The sequence below is a fragment of the Capra hircus genome, chromosome 3 (assembly GCF_001704415.2).
Source record: "Capra hircus breed San Clemente chromosome 3, ASM170441v1, whole genome shotgun sequence".
In the NCBI taxonomy this organism is placed as follows: Eukaryota; Metazoa; Chordata; class Mammalia; order Artiodactyla; family Bovidae; genus Capra; species Capra hircus.
The window spans coordinates 115,626,094-115,644,909 of NC_030810.1; positions in this window are offsets into that span (position 1 = coordinate 115,626,094).

Genomic DNA, 18,816 nt, shown 5'->3' on the forward strand with positions numbered 1-18,816 from the left:
CTACATACAGATTTCTCAAGCGGCAGGTCAGGTGGTCTGGTATTCCAATCTCTTTCAGAATTTTCCAGTTTATTGTGATGCACACAGTCAAAGGCTTTGGCATAGTCAATAAAGCAGAAATAGATGTTTTTCTGAAACTCTCTTGCTTTTTCCATGATCCAGCGGATGTTGGCAATCTGATCTCTCATTCCTCTGCCTTTTCTAAAACCAGCTTGAACATCAGGGAGTTCATGGTTCATGTATTGCTGAAGCCTGGCTTGGAGAATTTTGAGCATTACTTTACAAGCGTGTGAGATGAGTGCAATTGTGCAGTAGTTTTAGCATTCTTTGGCATTACCTTTCTTTGGAATTGGAATGAAAAAGGACCTTTTCCAGTCCTGTGGCTACTGCTGAGTTTTCCGAATTTGCTGGCATATTGAGTGCAGCCCTTTCACAGCATCATCTTTCAGGATTTGAAACAGCTCCACTGGAATTCCATCACCTCCACTAGCTTTGTTGTAGTGATGCTTTCTAAGGCCCACTTAACTTCACATTCCAGGATGTCTGGCTCTAGATGAGTTATCACACCATCATGATTACCTGGGTCATGAAGATCTTTTTTGTACAGTTCTTCTGTGTATTCTTGCCACCTCTTTTTCTGTTAGGTCCTCTGATTCTGTTAGGTCCATACCATTTCTGGCCTTTATCGAGCCCATCTTTGCATGAAATGTTCCCTTGGTATTTCTAATTTTCTTGCAGAGATCTCTAGTCTTTCCCATTCTGTTCTTTTCCGCTATTTCTTTGCATTAATCACTGAAGAAGGCTTTCTTATCTCTTCTTGCTATCCTCTGGAACTCTGCATTCAGATGCTTATATCTTTCCTTTTCTCCTTTGCTTTTCACCTCTCTTCTTTTCACTGCATTTATGCCTATATAAGGAATTTAGAAAGATGGTAACAATAGCCCTGTATGCAAGACAGCAAAAGAGACACAGATGTATAGAACAGTCTTTTGGACTCTGTGGGAGAGGGAGAGGGTGGGATGATTTGGGAGAATGACATTGAAACATATATAATATCATATATGAAACAAATTGCCAGTCAAGGTTTGATGCATGGTACTGGATGTGTGGGGCTGGTGCACTGGGATGACCCAGAGGGATGGTACAGAGAGGGAGGAGGGAGGGGGGTTCAGGATGGGGAAGACGTGTATGCCTGTGGCAGATACATGTTGACGTATTGCAAAACCGATACAATATTGTAAAGTAATTAACCTCCAATTAAAATAAATAAATTTATGTTTAAAAAAAGATTTGTGTTTCCGTGTTAACTTTCTGTTTTGATGATCTACCCATTGGTGTATGTGGGGTGTTAAAGTCTACTATTATTATTGTATTACTGTGAATTTCTCTTTTTCTGTCTGTTAGTGTTTGTCTTATGTATTGAGGTGCTCCTATGTTGGGTGCATAGATGTTTACAATTATTATCTCTTCCTCTTGGATTGATCCTTGATCATTATGTAGTGTCCTTCCTTATCTCTTGTAATATTCTTCATTTTAAGGTCTATTTTGTCTGATATGAGGATTGCTACTCTAGCTTTCTTTGATTTCCATTTACATGGAATATAGAATTCTGTCCTCTCAGCTTCGGTCTTTATGTGTCTTTAGGTCTGTAGTGGGTATCTTGCAGATACCATATATGTGGATCTTATTGTATCCATTCAGTCAGTCTGTGTCTTTTGGTTGGAGCATATATTCCACTTACATTTAAAGTAATTATTGATATATATGTCCCTATTGCCATTTTCTTAATTGGAGTTTGTTTTTCTAGATCTTTTCCTTCTTATGTGTTTTCTGACAATGTAAGACCCTTTAACATTAGTTGAAAAGCTGGATTTGTGGCTCCAAATTCTCTTAACTTTTGCTTGTCTGTAAAACTTTTGATTTCTCCATCAATTTTGACTGAGATCCCTGCCCAGGTAGAATAATCTTGCTTGTAGATTTTTCCCTTTCAGTACTTTAAATATATCCTGCCATTCCCTTCTGGTATACAGAGTTTCTCCTGAGAGATCAGCTATTAAATGTGTGGCATTACCCTTGCATGTTACTTGGTGCTTCTCCCTTGCTTTTTAAATATTCTTTCTTTGTGTTTAGTCTTTGTTACTTTGATTAGTATATGTCTTGGCATGTTTCTCTTTGGGTTTATCCTGTATGGGACTCTTTGTGCCTCCTGGACTTGATTGACTATTTCCTTTTCCATGTTGGGGAAATTTTCAACGATCATCTCTTCAAAAATTTTCTCATACCCTTTCTCTTTCTCTTCTTCTTCTGAGACCCCTATAATTCGACTGTTGGAGCATTTGATATTGTCCCAGAGGTCTCTGAGACTGTCCTCAGATCTTTTCATTCTTTTTACTTTACTCTGCTCTTTAGCAGTTATTTCCACCATTTTATCTTCCAGCTCACTGATTCATTCTTCTGCTTGAGATATTCTGCTACTGATTCCTTCTAGAGTATCTTTAATTTCAGTAACAGTGTTGTCTCTGTATGTTCATTCTTTAATTCTTCTATGTCTTTATGACTTGATTCTTGTATTTTCTCCATTCTATTGTCAAGGTTTTGGATCATCACTATCATTATTCTGAATTGTGTTTCAGGTTGTTTTCCTATTTCCTCTTCATTTATTTGGACTTTTGTGTTTCTTGGTTGTTCCTTTTTTGTGCAGTGTTTTTCTGCCTTTTCATTATTTATTTTTAACTTACTGTGTTTTAGGTCTCCTAAACCCAGGCTTCAAGGTTGAATTCTCTTCTCCTTTTGGTTTTTGCCCTCATGAGGTGGGTCTAGTGGTTTGTGTAAACTTCTTGTAGGGTGTGACTTGTGCTCGCATTCTGGTTGGAGAAGATGAGTTATTTTTTGTTTTTGTTTTTCCCTTATGTACAGGGCTGTGTGAGGTGGTAATTCTGTCTGCTGATAACTGGGTTTGTATTTTTGTCTTGTTTATTGTTTGGATGAGGCGTCCTGAAGAGGGTGCTACTGACAGTTGGGTGATGCTGGGTCTTGTAGAGAGTGGTTGTCTTTGCGAGATTTCTCACTATTTGATGCTCCCTAGGGTTAGGAGTTATCTGGTAATCTAGTGTCTTGGAGTCAGCACCTTCACTCCAAAGGCTCAGGGCTTCATCCCTGGCTGGGAATGGAGATTCCACATCTGGTTTGCTATGGCATTAATTGAGGTTAAAACAAACACCCTTAAATGAGAAACAAAGGAAAGACCCCACTAAATTGGCAATGACAAATCAGGCAAATAATAACTAAAAAAAATGAATATACACATATACATATACACCTATAAGCAAAATCAAAACTGTCACACAAAAAAACTGCAATAGATTGACCTGGCGACAAAGGAAATGAAAAATGATATCACCAATTAATAACAAAACTAGCTAAAGCACGAACTGGAAAACAAAACTAAAGCATGGTGTACACTGGGGAATAAAACAATAAAACAAAACAGACTAAAAAATATGGTGAAAAAAAGAAAGAAATGAAAGAATAGAAATGCAAGGTTAAATATAATTAGATAAAGAAGATTTATATAAAGATTAACTTCAAGGGGAAAAGAGCAGTGGGAAAAGCAAACAAAGGAATAAATGTAGAAAAAATAATAAATTTAAAAATATAATAACTTAAATTAAAAGAGAGAGATAATTAAAGAAAAAATAAAAGGGAAGACTCCACAGAAATGCAAAAGGCCAATAGAGGCAGAAGCTTACAGCAGAAATAAAAAGTGTGATTCAAGAAAACAATTCTCAAATGCTTAAATAGATTTAATAGTACTAATGAAATCAACCAATACAACACCAGAGGGGGGTTGGGGTATGGGAGAAAAAGAAAAAAAAAATCCAGAAGAAAGCACAGAAGGAGTTAAATTAGACAAATAATACACGTTTTTCTTGAGTCGCTGCTGTCAGAGTCCTTTCCCTTGCTGGGAGTCACAGTCCATCTCGCCTCCTTTGAATGCCCTCCAACATTGCGCTGGTCTCTGGACCTGCCGTGGGCGCAGCTCAGACTCTAATCTGGTCCTACTCCTGTGTGCTCTTGCCTCCAATGTCCACAGCTGTCAGAACTAGCATGTTTTCTTCGGTGAGAACTTTCAGTGTCCTTTTATATATCCATGACGCAGAGTCTGCCTAGTTGATCGTGTGGATTTAATCTGCAGCTAGTACAGCTGGTGGGAAGGTTTTGGGTCCTCTTCGTTAGCCACACTGTCTCTCGGTTTCAACTGTGGTTTTATCTCTACTTCAGCATGTGGGTCATCCATAGGGGTTTGCTCCTGAGACTAACCTGGGGGTCGTGGGCCTGCCCCAGTGAGGGCCAGGTGTGGAGATGGCACAGCTGCTTGGGTGATAGGGGCCCTGGCAGCGCCAGGTACTCAGGGGAGCTGGTGGCTAGGGAAGCAGGAAAGATGATGCTCTAGAAGGGTATGGCAATGCACGCCAGAATTCTTGCACGCCAGAATTCTTGCCTGGAGAATCCCCCGGACAGAGAAATCTGGCAGGCCACAGTCCACAGAGTCACAAAGAGTTGGATACAACCAACGTGACCCTGCATGTACAGACGCAGGACTTTTTCTAGCCTGTGGCAGCGCTACCTCAGTAAGGACTGAGCATCAAGGTGGTGCAGCTGCTCGGGTTGGGGGGACCCAGGTGGCACCACGTGTGCAGGGACATGGACTGCCTCAGCCACAGGAGCTGAGGCCCTATCAGAGTCTTTGTCTAGCCTCTGGCAGCTGGTGATCAGAAGGTCTCTGGGCAGTCCTTCCTGTTGCTCTGCCTGCTCAGGCACTTAGAGGGCTCCCCGGCCTGGGGTCCTTCCCTGTTGCTCCGCATGTCAGGTGCCTGAAGGCCAGTCTCTGTTGCTCACCTGCTGGTGGTGGGATGTGGGCAGAGACAGGCGATGGTGCTGGCTCCACACCCTGTGCATGACTCCGTGGTATCGCCTCGCTTCCATGGCTGCCTGACTTTCCTCCACAGACGTTTCCCACCACAATCTCCTCCCTCACGTCCCCTTGGGATGTCTCCCCACAGTCAACAGCAGACCTCACCCTGGGATTGCTCCACAATCCCTAAGCTCCAGCTCCCAGCCGCTGTGCCTTCTAGGGGATCTATGTTCCTGTGGGGGGTACATATGACCGTGGCAAGGGTTGTCTGTGTGATTCTCATTCCGTGTAGGCTGCCACAGATCAGCTACTTCACTCTCAGCCTCAAATGATTTTCCCCTGACCCAAACAATTGCCCCGATGCGGGAATTGGACCCCAGCTTCAGTTCCCCCACCCGCTAGGGCAGGTCAGTTCTACCAGCTCCTGTTTCTTCCCCTGGTTCCTTTGTCCTACTGAGTTTTGCGCGGTTCTATGTGTTCTTTTCCAGGGGTCAGGTACTCCTGCCCGCTCTCAGCTGGTGGTGTGCAGTCACTTCTGCGTCTGAAGGCATACTCCTGATGGAGAGATGTTCTCCACGTCCACTGACTTCTCCACCATATTGTTCCTCCTCACTATCCATTATGTTTTAATAGATACTTTTCATTGCCTATTTTATATATATATATATATATATTTATAGCCTATTATATTTTTAATTCTTAAGAATCCTTTCGTATTCCCTTATTTTGGCGCAACTGTTACATAACTTCTCATCACTCTGAAGATAAAAATATATTTGCTTTTGACATTTCTTTGAGTGTTTTATCACTTGCTTTTTTCTCCAAGTTTCCCTCTTTATTTGTTTGCTTTGGTCTCCTTTGTGTGTCCTAGTCTTTAGTATCTAGGACCTATGTGTCTATCTGCATTTATAGATGAACTTTAGGAGGTTGATTGAAATCTTTGTGGGGTTGGCTCATTGACTGGTGGGTTTCAGATGATGATCAAGCCTGTCATGGCCCATTCATTGGAAGCTCTCAAAAACTGGTTTTCCTCCAGAGCTTAGACCTAATCTATTTTGCCAGAGAACAACTCAGGTCTCCCACTCCCCCATGCGGACATAAGCTTTTATGTTGGCAGTTTGGAGGGCAGGGAAAGGAAACTGAGGTCTTCACATTTAGGATGCATAACTTCTCTTAAGTGTCCTTCTTTCAGGAAAGGAATCCATTCTCACCTTCTGTGTAGCCAGTGCCCCTAGTCCACTGACCCTCATTTGCTGCATTAGGTCAGATGCAGTCATCTAGGTTTATTGTTTGGTAGATGGATCTGGATGCAGCATTCTCCTGTGTAACTTTCTGTAATGCTGGATGTATTCAATGCTGCTCCATAAACCAGATATTACTGTATGATATGCGGCTTGCAAAACTGTTTAATACTTTTTTTTATTTATTTTTTATTGAGGATAATTGCTTTGAAGAATTTTGTTGCTTTCTGTCAAACCTCAATGTGAATCAGCCACAGGAATCCGTATATCCCCTCCCTTATGAAACTCCCTTCCATCTCCTGCCCCATCCCACCCCTCTAGATTGAAACAAAGCCCGTTTGAGTTTCCTGAGCCATACAGCAAATTCCCGTTGGCGATCTACTTTACATATGGTAATTCAAGATTCCATGTTACTCCTTCCATACATCTCACCCTGTCCTCCCCTCTCCCCATGTCCATAAGTCTATTCTCTATGTCTGTTTCTCCACTGCTGCCCTGTAAATAAATTCTTCAGTACCATGTTTCTAGAGTCTGTACATATGTGTTAGAATATGATATTTATCTTTCTCTTTCTGACTCACTTCATTCACTTCTCTATTATATACTCACTGTATAATAGGTTCTAGGTTCATCCACCTCATCAGACCTGACTCAAATACATCCCTTTTTATGGCTGAGTAATATTCCATTGCGTAACACAACTACTTTATCCATTCATCTGTCAATGGACATCTAGGTTGGTTCCATGTTCCAGCTATTGCAAACAGTACTGCAATGAAGAATGAGATACATGTGTATTTTTCAATTTTGGTTTCCTCAGGGTATGTGCCTAGGAGTGGGATTGCTAGGTCAAATGGTGGTTTTGTTCCTAGTTTTTTGAGGAATCTCCATGCTGTCTTCCATAGTGGCTGTATCAATTTACATTCCCACCAACAGCGCAAGATCGTTCCCTTTTCTCCACACCCTCTCCAGGGGTGTAGATTTTTTGATGATGGCCATCCCGACTGGTGTGAGGCAATATCTCATTGTAGTTTTGATTTGCATTTCTCTAATAATGAGCGATGTTGAGCATCTTCTCATGTGTTTGTTAGCCATCTGTATGTCTTCTTTGGAGAAATGTCTGTCTAGGTCTTTTTCCCGCTTTTGACTGGGTTGTTTGTTTTTCTGGCATTGAGTTGTATGAGCTGCTTACATATTTTGGAAATTAATCCTTTGCCAGTTTTTTCATTTGCTATTATTTTCTCCCATTCTGGGGGTTGTCTTTTCACCTAGTTTATAGTTTCCTTTGCTGTGCAAAAGCTTTTAAGTTCAATCAAGTCCCACTTGTTTACTTTTTGTGTGTCTGTTACTCTAGGAGGTGGGTCATGGAGGATCTTGCTTTGATTTACGTCACCAAGTGTTCTGCCTATGTTTCCCTCTAAGCTTTATAGTTTCTTGTCTTACATTTAGGCCTTAAGTCCATGTTGAGTTTATCTCTGTGTATGGTGTTAGAAAGTGTTCTAATTTCCTTCTTTTATGTGTAGTTGTCCAGTTTTCCCAGCACCATTTATTGAAGAGGCTGTCTTTGCTCCATTGTATATTCTTGCCTCCTTTGTCAAAAATAAGGTGCCCATAGGTGCATGGGTTTACTTCTGGCTTTCTATCTTGTTCCATTGGTCTATACTTCTGATTTTTGTGCCAGCGCCATACTGTCTTGATGACTGTAGCTTTGTAGTGTAATCTGAAGTCAGGAAGACTGATTCCTCCAGCTCCATTCTTCTTTCTCAAGACTGCTTTGGCTTTTCAGGGTCTTTTGTGTTTCCATATGAATTGTGAAATTTTTTGTTCTGGTTCTGTGAAAAATGCCACTGGTGATTTAATAGGGATTGCACTGAACCTGTAGATTGCATTTGGTAGTATAGTCATTTTCACAATATTGATTCTTCCTACCCAGGAACATGGAATATCTCTCCATCTGTTTATTCTTTGATTTCTTTCATTAGTGTCTTAAGGTTTCTGTGTACAGTTCTTTTGTCTCCTTAAGTAAGTTTATTCCTGGATATTTAACTCCTTTTGTTGCAATGGTGAATGGGATTGATTCCTTAATTTCTCTTTCTCATTTTTCATTGTTAGTATATTCTAATTGTTGTATTTCTAATGCAAGCAATTTCTGTGTATCAACTTTGTATCCTGCAACTTTGCTAAATCCACTGATTAGCTCTAGTGGGTTTTTTACTATCTTTAGGGTTTTCTATGTACAGGATCATGTCATCTGCAAACAGTGAGCATTTTACTTCTTTTCTGATCTGGATTTCTTTTATTTCTTTTTCTTCTCTGATTGATGTAGCTAGAACTTCCAGGACTATGTAGAATAATAGTGGTGAAATGGACACCTTTGTCTTGTTCCTGATCTTAGGAGGAATGCTTTCAGTTTTTCACCACTGAGAATAATATTTGCTGTAGGTTGGGGTAGGTTTCCTCTATGCCCATTTTTTGAAGCGTTTTAATCTTAAATGGGTACTGAATTTTGTCAGAGGCTTTTTCTGCATGTACTGAGTTGATCATGTGATTTTTATCTTTCAATCTGCTAATACTGTGTATCACATTGACTGATTTGTGTATATTGAAGAATCCTTGCATTCCTGGAATAAACCCAACTTGATCATGGTGTATGAGCTTTCTGACGTGTTGTTGAATTCTGTTTGCTAAAGTTTTGTTGAGGATTTTTGCACCTCTGTTCATTAATGAATTGGCCTGTAGTTTTCTTTTTTTGTGTTGCTTTTGTCTGGTTTTGCTATCAGGGTGATGGTGGCCACATAGAATGAGTTTGGAAATGTTCCTTTCTCCGCAATTTTTTGAAAGAGTTTTAGAAGGATAGGCATTACTTGTCTCTAAATGTTTGATGGAACTCTCCTGTGAAGCCATCTGGTCCTGGGCTTTTGTTTTTTGGGAGATTTCTGATCACAGCTTCAATTTCAGTGCTTGTAGTTGGGTTGTTCGTAATTTCTATTTGTTCGTGGTTCAGTCTTGGAGGATTGAACGTTTCTAAGCATCTGTCCATTTCTTCCAGGTTATCCATTTTGTTGCTATATAGGTGTTCATAATAGTCTTTTATAATCCTTTGTGTTTCTGCACTGTCTGTCGTAACCTCTCTTTTTCCTTTCTAATTTTGTTGATTTCATTCTTCTCTCTTTTTTTCTTGATGAGTCTGGCTAAAGGCTTGTCAATTTTGTTTATCTTCTCAAAGAATTAGCTTTTAGTTTTATCAATCTTTACTATTGTTTCTTTCATTTCTTTTCTGTGTATTTCTCCTCGGATCTTTATGATTTCTTTCCTTCTACTATTTTTTGGGGTTTTTTTCTTCCTGTTTTTCCGGTTATTTCAGGTGTAAACTTAAGTTGTCTAGTCGATGTTTTTCTTGTATCTTGATGTAGGATTGTATTGCTATCACCTTCTTTCTTAGAACTACTTGTGCTGTATCCCACAAATTTTGAGTTGTTGTGTTTTCATTGCCATTTGTTTCTTTAAATTTTTTGATTTCCCTTTTGTTTTCTTCAGTAACCTTTTGGCTATTTACAAAGGTGTTTTTTAATCTCCATGTGTTTGTCTTTCTTAGAGTTTTTTTTTCTTATAAATGATATCTGGTCTCATAGTATTGTGGTCAGAGAAGATGCTTGATATGTTTTCAATTTTCTTAAATTTACGGAGGTTTGATGTGTAACCCAAGATGTGGTCTATCCTGGAGAATATGCCATGTGCACTTAAAAAGAAGGTGTATTCTTCTGCATTTGGATATACTGTCCTGAAGATATCTATGACATCCATCTCATCTAATGTATCATTTAAGACTTGTGTTTTCTTGTTAATTTTCTCTTTTGATTATCTGTCCATTGGTGTGAGTGGAGGTTTAAACTCTCCTACTTTATTGTGTTACTGACGATGTCTCCTTTTATGTTTGTAATGTTTGTCTAATGTATTGACGTGCTCCTATGTAGGCTACATAGACATTTAGAATTGCTATGTCTTCCACTTGGATTGATCCCTTGATCATTATGTAGTGTCTTTCCTTATTCAGTTCAGTTCAGATGCTCAGTCGTGTCTGACTCTGTGATCCCATGAACCGCAACACACCACGCCTTCCTGTCCATCATCAACTCCCAGAGTTCTCCAAACCCATATCCATTGTGTCGGTGATGCCATCCAACCATCTCATCCTCTGTCGTCCCCTTCTCCTCCTGCCCTTAATCTTTCACAGCATCAGGGTCTTTCCAAATAAGTTAGCTTTTCACATCAGGTGGTGAAAGTATTGGACCTTCAGCTTCAGCATCAGTGCTTTCAATGAATATTCAAAACTGATTCTTCTTAGATGGACTGTTTGGATCTCCCTGCAGTCCAAGGGACTCTCCAATACCACAGTTCAAAAGCATCAAACCTCAGTGCTAAGCTTTCTTTATACTCCAACTCTCACATCCATACATGACCACTGGAAAAACCATAGCCTTGACTAGACGGACCTTTCAGCAAAGTAATGTCTCTGCTTTTGAATATGTTGCCCAGATTGGTCAAAACTTTCCTTCCAAGGAGTAAAGTCTTTTAATTTCATGGCTAAAATCACCATCTGCAGTATTTAGGAGCCTAGGAAATTAAAGTCAGCCACTCTTTCCACTGTTTCTCCATCTATTTGCCATGAAGTGATGGGACCAGATGCCATGATCTTAGTTTTCTGAATGTGAATGTTGAGATTTAAGACAACTTTTTCCACTCTCTTCTTTCATTTTCATCAAGAGGCTCTTTAGTTCTTCTTCACTTTCTGCCATAAGGGTGGTGTCATCTGCATATCTGAGGTTAGTGATATTTCTCCCGGCAATCTTGATTCCAGCCTGTGATTCTTCAAGCCCAGCATTTCTCATGATGTACTCTGCATAGAAGTTAAATAAGCAGGGTGACAATATACAGCCTTGACATACTCCTTTTCCTATCTGGAACCAGTCTGGTGTTCCATGTCCAGTTGTAACTGTTGCTTCCTGACATGCATACAGGTTTCTGAAGAGGCAGGTCAGGGGGTCTGGTATTCCCATCTCTTTCAGAATTTTCCACAGTTTATTGTGATCCACACAGTCAAAAGTCTTGGCATAGTCAATAAAGTAGAAATAGATGTCTTTCTGAAACTCCCTTGCTTTTTTGATGATCCAGTGAATGCTGGCAATTTGATCTTTGGTTCCTCTGCCTCTTCTAAAACCAGCTTGAACTTCTGGAAGTTCATGGTTCACATATTGCTGTAGCTTGGCTTGGAGAATTTCGAGCATTACTTTACTAGCATGTGAGAGGAGTGCAATTGTGCAGTAGTTTGAGCAATCTTTGGCATTGCCTTTCTTTGGGATTGGAATGAAAACTGACCTTTTCCAGTCCTGTGGACACTGCTGAGTTTTCTAAATTTGCTGGCATATTGAGTGCAGCACTTTCACAGCATTATCTTTCAGGATTTGAAATAGCTCAACTGGAATTCCATCACCTCCACTAGCTTTGTTCATAGTGATGCTTCCTAAGGCCCACTTGACTTCACATTCCAGGATGTCTGGCTCTAGGTGAGTGTGAGTGGTCACACCATCGTGATTATCTGGGTAGGAAGATCTTTTTTGTACAGTTCTTCTGTGTATTCTTGCCAACTCTTCTTTATATCTTCTGCTTCTGTTAGGTCCATATCATTTCTGCCCTTTATTGAGCCCATCTTTGCATGAAATATTCCCTTGATATCTCTAATTTTCTTAAAGAGATCTCTAGTATTTCCCATTCTGTTGTTTTCCTCTATTTCTTTGCATTGATCACTGAGGAAGGCTTTCTTATCTCTCCTTGCTGTTCTTTGGAACTCTGCATTCAAATGGGTATATCTTTCCTTTTCTCTTTTGCTTTTCACTTCTCTTGTTTTCACAGCTATTTGTAAGATCTCCTCAGACAACCACTTTGCTTTTTTCACATTTCTTTTCCATGGGGATGGTCTTGATCCCTGTCTCCTGTACAATGTCACAAACCTCCATCCATAGTTCATCAGGACTGTCTATCAGATCTAGACCCTTAAATCTATGTCTCACCTCCACCGTATAATCATAAGGGATTTGATTTAGGTCATACCTAAATGGTCTAGTGGTTTTCCCTCCTTTCTTCAATATAAGTCTGTATTGGGCAATAAGGAGTTGATGATCTGAACCAGTCAGCTCCTGGTCTTGTTTATGCTGACTGTATAGAGCTTCTCTATCTTTAGCTGCAAAGAATATAATCAGTCTGATTTCAGTGTTGACCATCTGTGATGTCCATGTGTAGAGTCTTCTCTTGTGTTGTTGGAAGAGGATGTTTGCTATGACCAGTGTGTTCTCTTGGCAAAACTCTATTAGACTTTGCCCTGCTAGATTGCATATTCCAAGGCCTAATTTGCCTGTTACTCCAGGTGTTTCTTGACTTCCTACTTTTGCATTCCAGTCCCTTATAATGAAAAGGACATCTCTTTGGGGTGTTATTTCTAAATTCTTGTAGGTCTTCATAAAACCGTTCAACTTCAGCTTCTTCAGCATTACTAGTTGGGGCATAGGCTTGGATCACCATGATAGTGAATCATTTGTCTTGGAAACGAATAGAGATCATTCTTTCATTTTTGAGATTCCGTCGAAGTACTACATTTTGGACTTTTGTTGACCATGATGGCTACTCCATTTCTTCTAAGGGATTCCTGCTCACAGTAGTAGATATAATGGCCATCTGAGTTAAATTCACCCATGCCAGTCCATTTTGGTTTGCTGATTCCTAGAATGTCGATATTCACTCTTGCCATCTATTTGACCACTTCAAATTTCCCTTGATTCATGGACCTGATATTCCAGGTTCCTATGCAATATTGCTCTTTACAGCATTGGACCTTGCTTCTATCACCAGTCACATCCACAACTGGGAATTGTTTTTGCTTTGGCTCCATCCCTTCATTCTTTCTGGAGTTATTTCTCCACTGATCTCCTGTAGCATATTGGGCACCTACCAACCTGGGGAGTTACTCTTTCAGTATCCTATCAGTTGGCCTTTTCATACTGTTCATGGGGTTCTCAAGGCAAGAATACTGAAGTGGTTTGCCATTCCCTTCTCCAGAGGACCACATTCTGTCAGACCTCTCCACCATGACCCGTCCATCTTGGGTGGCCTCACACGGCATGGCTTAGTTTCATTGAATTAGACAAGGCTGTGGTCTGTGTGATCAGATTGGCTAGTTTTCTGTGATTATGGTTTCAGTGTGTCTGCCCTCTGATGCCCTCTTGCAACACCTACCATCTCACTTGGGTTTCTCTTACCTTGGACGTGGGGTATCTCTTCACAGCTGCTCAGCAAAGCACAGCCACTGCTCCTTACCTTGGACAAGGTTGCCCCTCCTGACCTTGAACATGGAGTAGCTCCACTTGGCACTCCTCGCCTGCGCAGCCACTGCTCCTTGGACATGGGGTTGATCATCTTCTCGGCCACAGCCCCTGTCTTCATAGAACCATTCAAATTCAGCTTCTTTGGCATGAGTGTTTGGGGCATAGACTTGGATTACTGTGATATTGAATCATTTGCCTTTGAAACAAACCAAGATAATCTATGTAAATTATTTCTTATTCATAAATAAATGAAAGGCCAAAAGTGTTGCTCTCAAAATTGTTAGTCAGGTTTACATATTTTACTACTTTTCATTCTGTTGGAACACAATAAATTATAGGAAATTCTGAAAGAGATGGGAATACCAGACCACCTGACCTGCCTCTTGAGAAACCTATATGCAGGTCAGCAAGCAACAGTTAGAACTGGAGATGGAACAACAGAATGGTCCCAAATAGGAAAAGGAATATGTCAAGGCTGTATATTGTCACTCTGCTTATTTAACTTATATGCAGGGTACATCATGAGAAATGCTGGCCTGGAAGAAGCACAAGCTGGAATTAAGTTTGCCGGGAGAAATCTCAATAACCTCAGATATGCAGATGACACTACCTGTATGGTAGAAAGTGAAGAGGAACTAAAAAGCCTCTTGATGAAAGTGAAAGAGGAGAGTGACAATGTTGGCTTCAAGCTCAACATTCAGAAAACTAAGACCATGGCATCTGGTCCCATCACTTCATGGGAAATAGATGGGGAAACAGTGGAAACAGTGTCAGACTTTATTTTGGGGCTCCAAAATCACTGCAGATGGTGACTGCAGCCATGAAATTAAAAGACGCTTACTCCTTGGAAGGAATGTTATGACCAACCTAGATAGCATATTGAAAAGCAGAGACATTACTTTGCCTACTAAGGTCCATCTAGTCAAGACTATGGTTTTTCCAGTAGTCGTGTAAGGATGTGAGAGTTAAACTGTGAAGAAAGCTAAGCGCCGAAGAATTGATGCTTTTGAACTGTAGTGTTGGAGAAGACTCTTGAGAGTCCCTTGGACTGCAAGGACATCCAACCAGTCCATTCTAAAAGAGATCAGTCCTGGGTGTTCTTTGGAAGGAATGATGCTGAAGTTGAAACTCCAGTACTTTGGCCACTTCTTGTGAAGAGTTGACTCATTGGGAAAGACTCTGATGCTGGGAGGGATTAGGGGCAGGAGGAGAAGGGGACAACAGAGGATAAGATGGCTGGTTGGCATCACCTACTCGATGGACGTGAGTTTGAGTGAATTCTGGGAGTTGGTGATGGACAGGGAGGCCTGGTGTGCTGCGATTCTTGGAGTCTCAAAGAGTCGGACACGACTGAGCAACTGAACTGAACTGAACTGATTCTGTTGGGAAATAGAATTTGGCAGCATCAAGTAGTGTTCAGTATAGAAGAAAATTTGAGGAATGTTATGCATTTATCTTTCTTAGCAATGGAAGTTTTGGTGATTCATATTTGCCTTTGCAACGTTCCATGTCTTAAAGTCCAGTTAATAGAGAAATATAGGAATAACTAAACCAGTGGCTTTCTAACCTTTTTTGACATAATTAAGAAAAAGAAATACATCCTCTATCCTGACTCAGTGTGTGTGTACACAAACACACATACACATACACACACACTCATGTGTACATAAAGATATACACATACACAAAAGATCCATTTTAGAATTTAAATTGAAATTTTAGAATTCTAGTCACTTTTATAATTTTTTATTTCCAAGAAATGATGTTTGTAACCCATTTAATTGATTTTACAATCCACCAATGGACACTATCCAGAAATTTGAAAATATTAAAATAGCAATAGTGAGAGTAGTTTGGGGAATTCTTTAGCCTCACTGTAATTTCCATCAGCCAATGCTTTTCAGTGACCCCAAAATGAACACACAACTTATTTACAAACCTAAATTTGCTATGCAAACTCACTTCAAGACAAACTCCCAAGCTCCCTTTCCATCCCTTAAGATTTCTGCCTTACACTCCACATGTGGAGAAATTCTGGAGCCACCATTGAATTCAACTGATAATGAGGCTTTATCAAGAAGCTAGTTATCTTAGAAAAAAAAAATGTTAAAAGCAATTAAAAGCTGCATCTGGTTTTCCCATGGTTCTCTTCAAAAATCACACTAATATTACTCTAAGGATGTTGTAGGAGTAACAGATATGAACAAATGACAAAAAGAATCATAACAAAGACAACAGCAAATGAGACAAGTCAACATATGGAGGATGAAAAACATTTGAATCAATGCTATCCTATCTAGGCTTCTGGTTTATCTAAACTGTTGCACGTGCTTAGATTTTGAGAAGAAAGATCAAAGCAAGCCCACAAAAGGCAAGCTGGTTTATAGTACAGATGCCAGAAAAGGCTCAGGAATGAAAGGTACAGGTTACTGCTGAAGGCAAATTTGGAGGCTCATGATGAAAGTCTGTTTAAAATTCTTTAGACAAGTTAAAACTTGTAGATCTGTGCTGTTGAATGTAGTTGCCACCATGTGTGGCTACTTATATTTAAAGAAATGTAATCAATTGAATGACAGAGAATGAGATGGTTGGATGCCATCACCGACTCAATGGACACGAGTTTGAGCAAATTCATGGGGTTGCAAAGAGTCGGAATCAGCTTAATGACTGAACAACAAAAACAAATCTATTAATTAAGATTTTAAAAAAAGAGAATAAGATGGTGGAGGAGTAGGTGGACGTGGAGTACGTCTCTCTCCACAGATACATCAGGAATACACCTTCAGACACAGAAGTGCATGCAGAACACCAGCTGAGAGCAGACAGGAGTACCTGACCAGAGGAAAAGAATATATAGAACCATGCAAAACTCATTAGGAGGAAGGAACTAGTGGGAAAAACAGGAGTGTTGTTAGGACTGGACCTGCTCTCGGTGGGTAGGGAAACTGAAGCAGGGGTCCGATCCCCACATCGGGGCAATTGTCTGAGTCAGAGGAGAAACAGTTAAGGCTGAGAGGGAAATAGCTGATCTGTGGGAGCCTAAATGGAATGAGAATCACACAGTCCTTGCTGGAGCCACACACATCCCAGGCAGGGACATAGGTCTCCTGGAATGTGCAGTGGCTAGAAGCTGGAGTTTAGGTATTGTGGAGCAATCCCAGAGTGAGGGCTGCTGTTGACTGCAGAGAGACGGATTGAGGGGAGCTGAGAGAGGAGATTGTGATGAGAAATGGCTGTGGAGGAAAGCCTGGCAGCCTTGGAAGCAAGGGAGTACTGCTGAGTCACGCATGGGGGTGGAGCCATCACCAAGGCCTCTCCCCACACGCCAGCATGGGCAGCTGAACAATAAAGAGACTGGTGCATCAAACTCCTGACTCACTGAACTACAGAGCAGGACCCCACCCAGGGTGCCCCTTTAGGTGCCTGACCGCCAATTTACAGAGTAGGACCCCAGTCAGGGGGAGCCCTGTATGTGCCTGATGCACAGGACAGAGAAGGACTCTAGGCAAGGGAGCCCTCTAAGTGTCTAAATGGGTGGAGCTATGGAGAAAGATTGGCCAAAGAGAAAAGAGACCTTCTGACCGCCAGCTACAAGAGGCTCGAAAAAAGACTCTGATAGGGCCATAACTCCTGCCACAGAGGCAGTCCATGTCACTGCACACTTGGTGCCACCAGGGTCCCCACAAGCCAAGCAGTTGCACCGCCTTCACACTCAACTTTCACTGGGGCAGAGCTGCCACAGGCAAAAAATGTCTTGTGTCCGTGCACACAGGGTCACTTCGGTAGTGTCTGACTCTTTGTGACTCCGTAGGCTATGACCTGCCAGGCTTCTCTGCCAGGGTGGGGGATTCTCCAGGCAAGAGTACTGGGTTGTATTGGCCAATATTGGTTGCCATACCCTTCTAGAACACTACATTTCCTACTGCCCTAGTTGCCAACGGCCTTGAGTACCTGGTGCTCCCAGAACCCCTGCGACCCAAGCAGCTGCACCACCTCCACAGCTGACTCTCACTGGGGCAAACCCAAGTCCTCCAGGGTAGCCTCAGGAGCAAATCTCAGTGGATGACCCACATGCAGAGGTGGAAATGAAATCACAGTTGAAGCCCAGGGGCAGTGTGGCTAAGGAAGAAGACCTAAAACTTTCCCACCAGCTGTACAAGCTGCAGATTAAATCCACACGATCAACTAGGCAGACTCTGTGTCTATGGAATGTATAAAAGACTATTGAGAGCTGCCGCAAAAGAGAACTCACTAGTTCTGATAGCTGTGGACATTGGAGGCAAGAACACATAGGAGTAGGACCAGATTAGAATCTGAGCTGCCCCCACAGCAGGTCCAGAGATCAGCACAGTGTTGGAGGGCATCACAGGGAGGGGAGGTGGACTGTGACTCCCAGCGAGAGAAAGGACTTTGACTGCAGTAACTCAAGAAAAACATTTAATGTTCTTATGTTTTGATTTCTTCTGTAGATTCTTTTGGATTTTTTCTTTTTTTCCCCCCTTGATTGTAGTTGTTGATTTCATTGGCACTATGAAATCTAATAAAACATTTGAGCTTTTTTAAAATTTCTTTTTCTCAGTCACATTCATTATTGTTGTTATAAACCTCTGCCTCTATGTCGGGCTTTTGAAGTTCTGTGGAGTTTTCCTTTTTTTTTTCTTTTCTATTTTTTTAATTTTAATTTTTTAAGCCTATTATTATTTTTTCTACATTTATTCTTTGTTTGCTTTTCTTACTGTTCTTTTCCCCTTGCAGTTAATCTTTAATGTATATAAATCTTCCTTATCTACCACTATTTTTTTTTATCTACCACTATTTAACTTTCATATATATTCTTTCTTTCTTTTCTTTCTTTCCTTTCCTCTCAATATATTTGTTAGTTTTATTTTCATTGCTTTATTCACCACTTGGCACCTTGCTTTAGTTTTGTTTTCCAGACCGTGCTTTAGTTAGTTTTGTTCTGGTAGATATAATTTTTGGCTTCCTTTGTTTGCTGGGTCAATCATTGGACTTTAAATTTGTTGGGCTATTTTGATTTTGCTTATGGGTGTATATATATGTGTGTATTCAGTGTATATTCAGTCACTTTTTATTGTTGTTATAAACCTCTGCCTCCGCATTGGGCTTTTGCAATTCTGTGTAGTTGTCCTTTGTTTTTCCCTTTTGTTTTTCTTCTTCCATTTTTCTTTTTCTTTTTTCTATAATTTTAATTTGTTTAAACCTATTATATTTTTCTACATTTATTCCTTTCTTTGCTTTTCCTGCTGTTCTTTTCCCCCTGCAG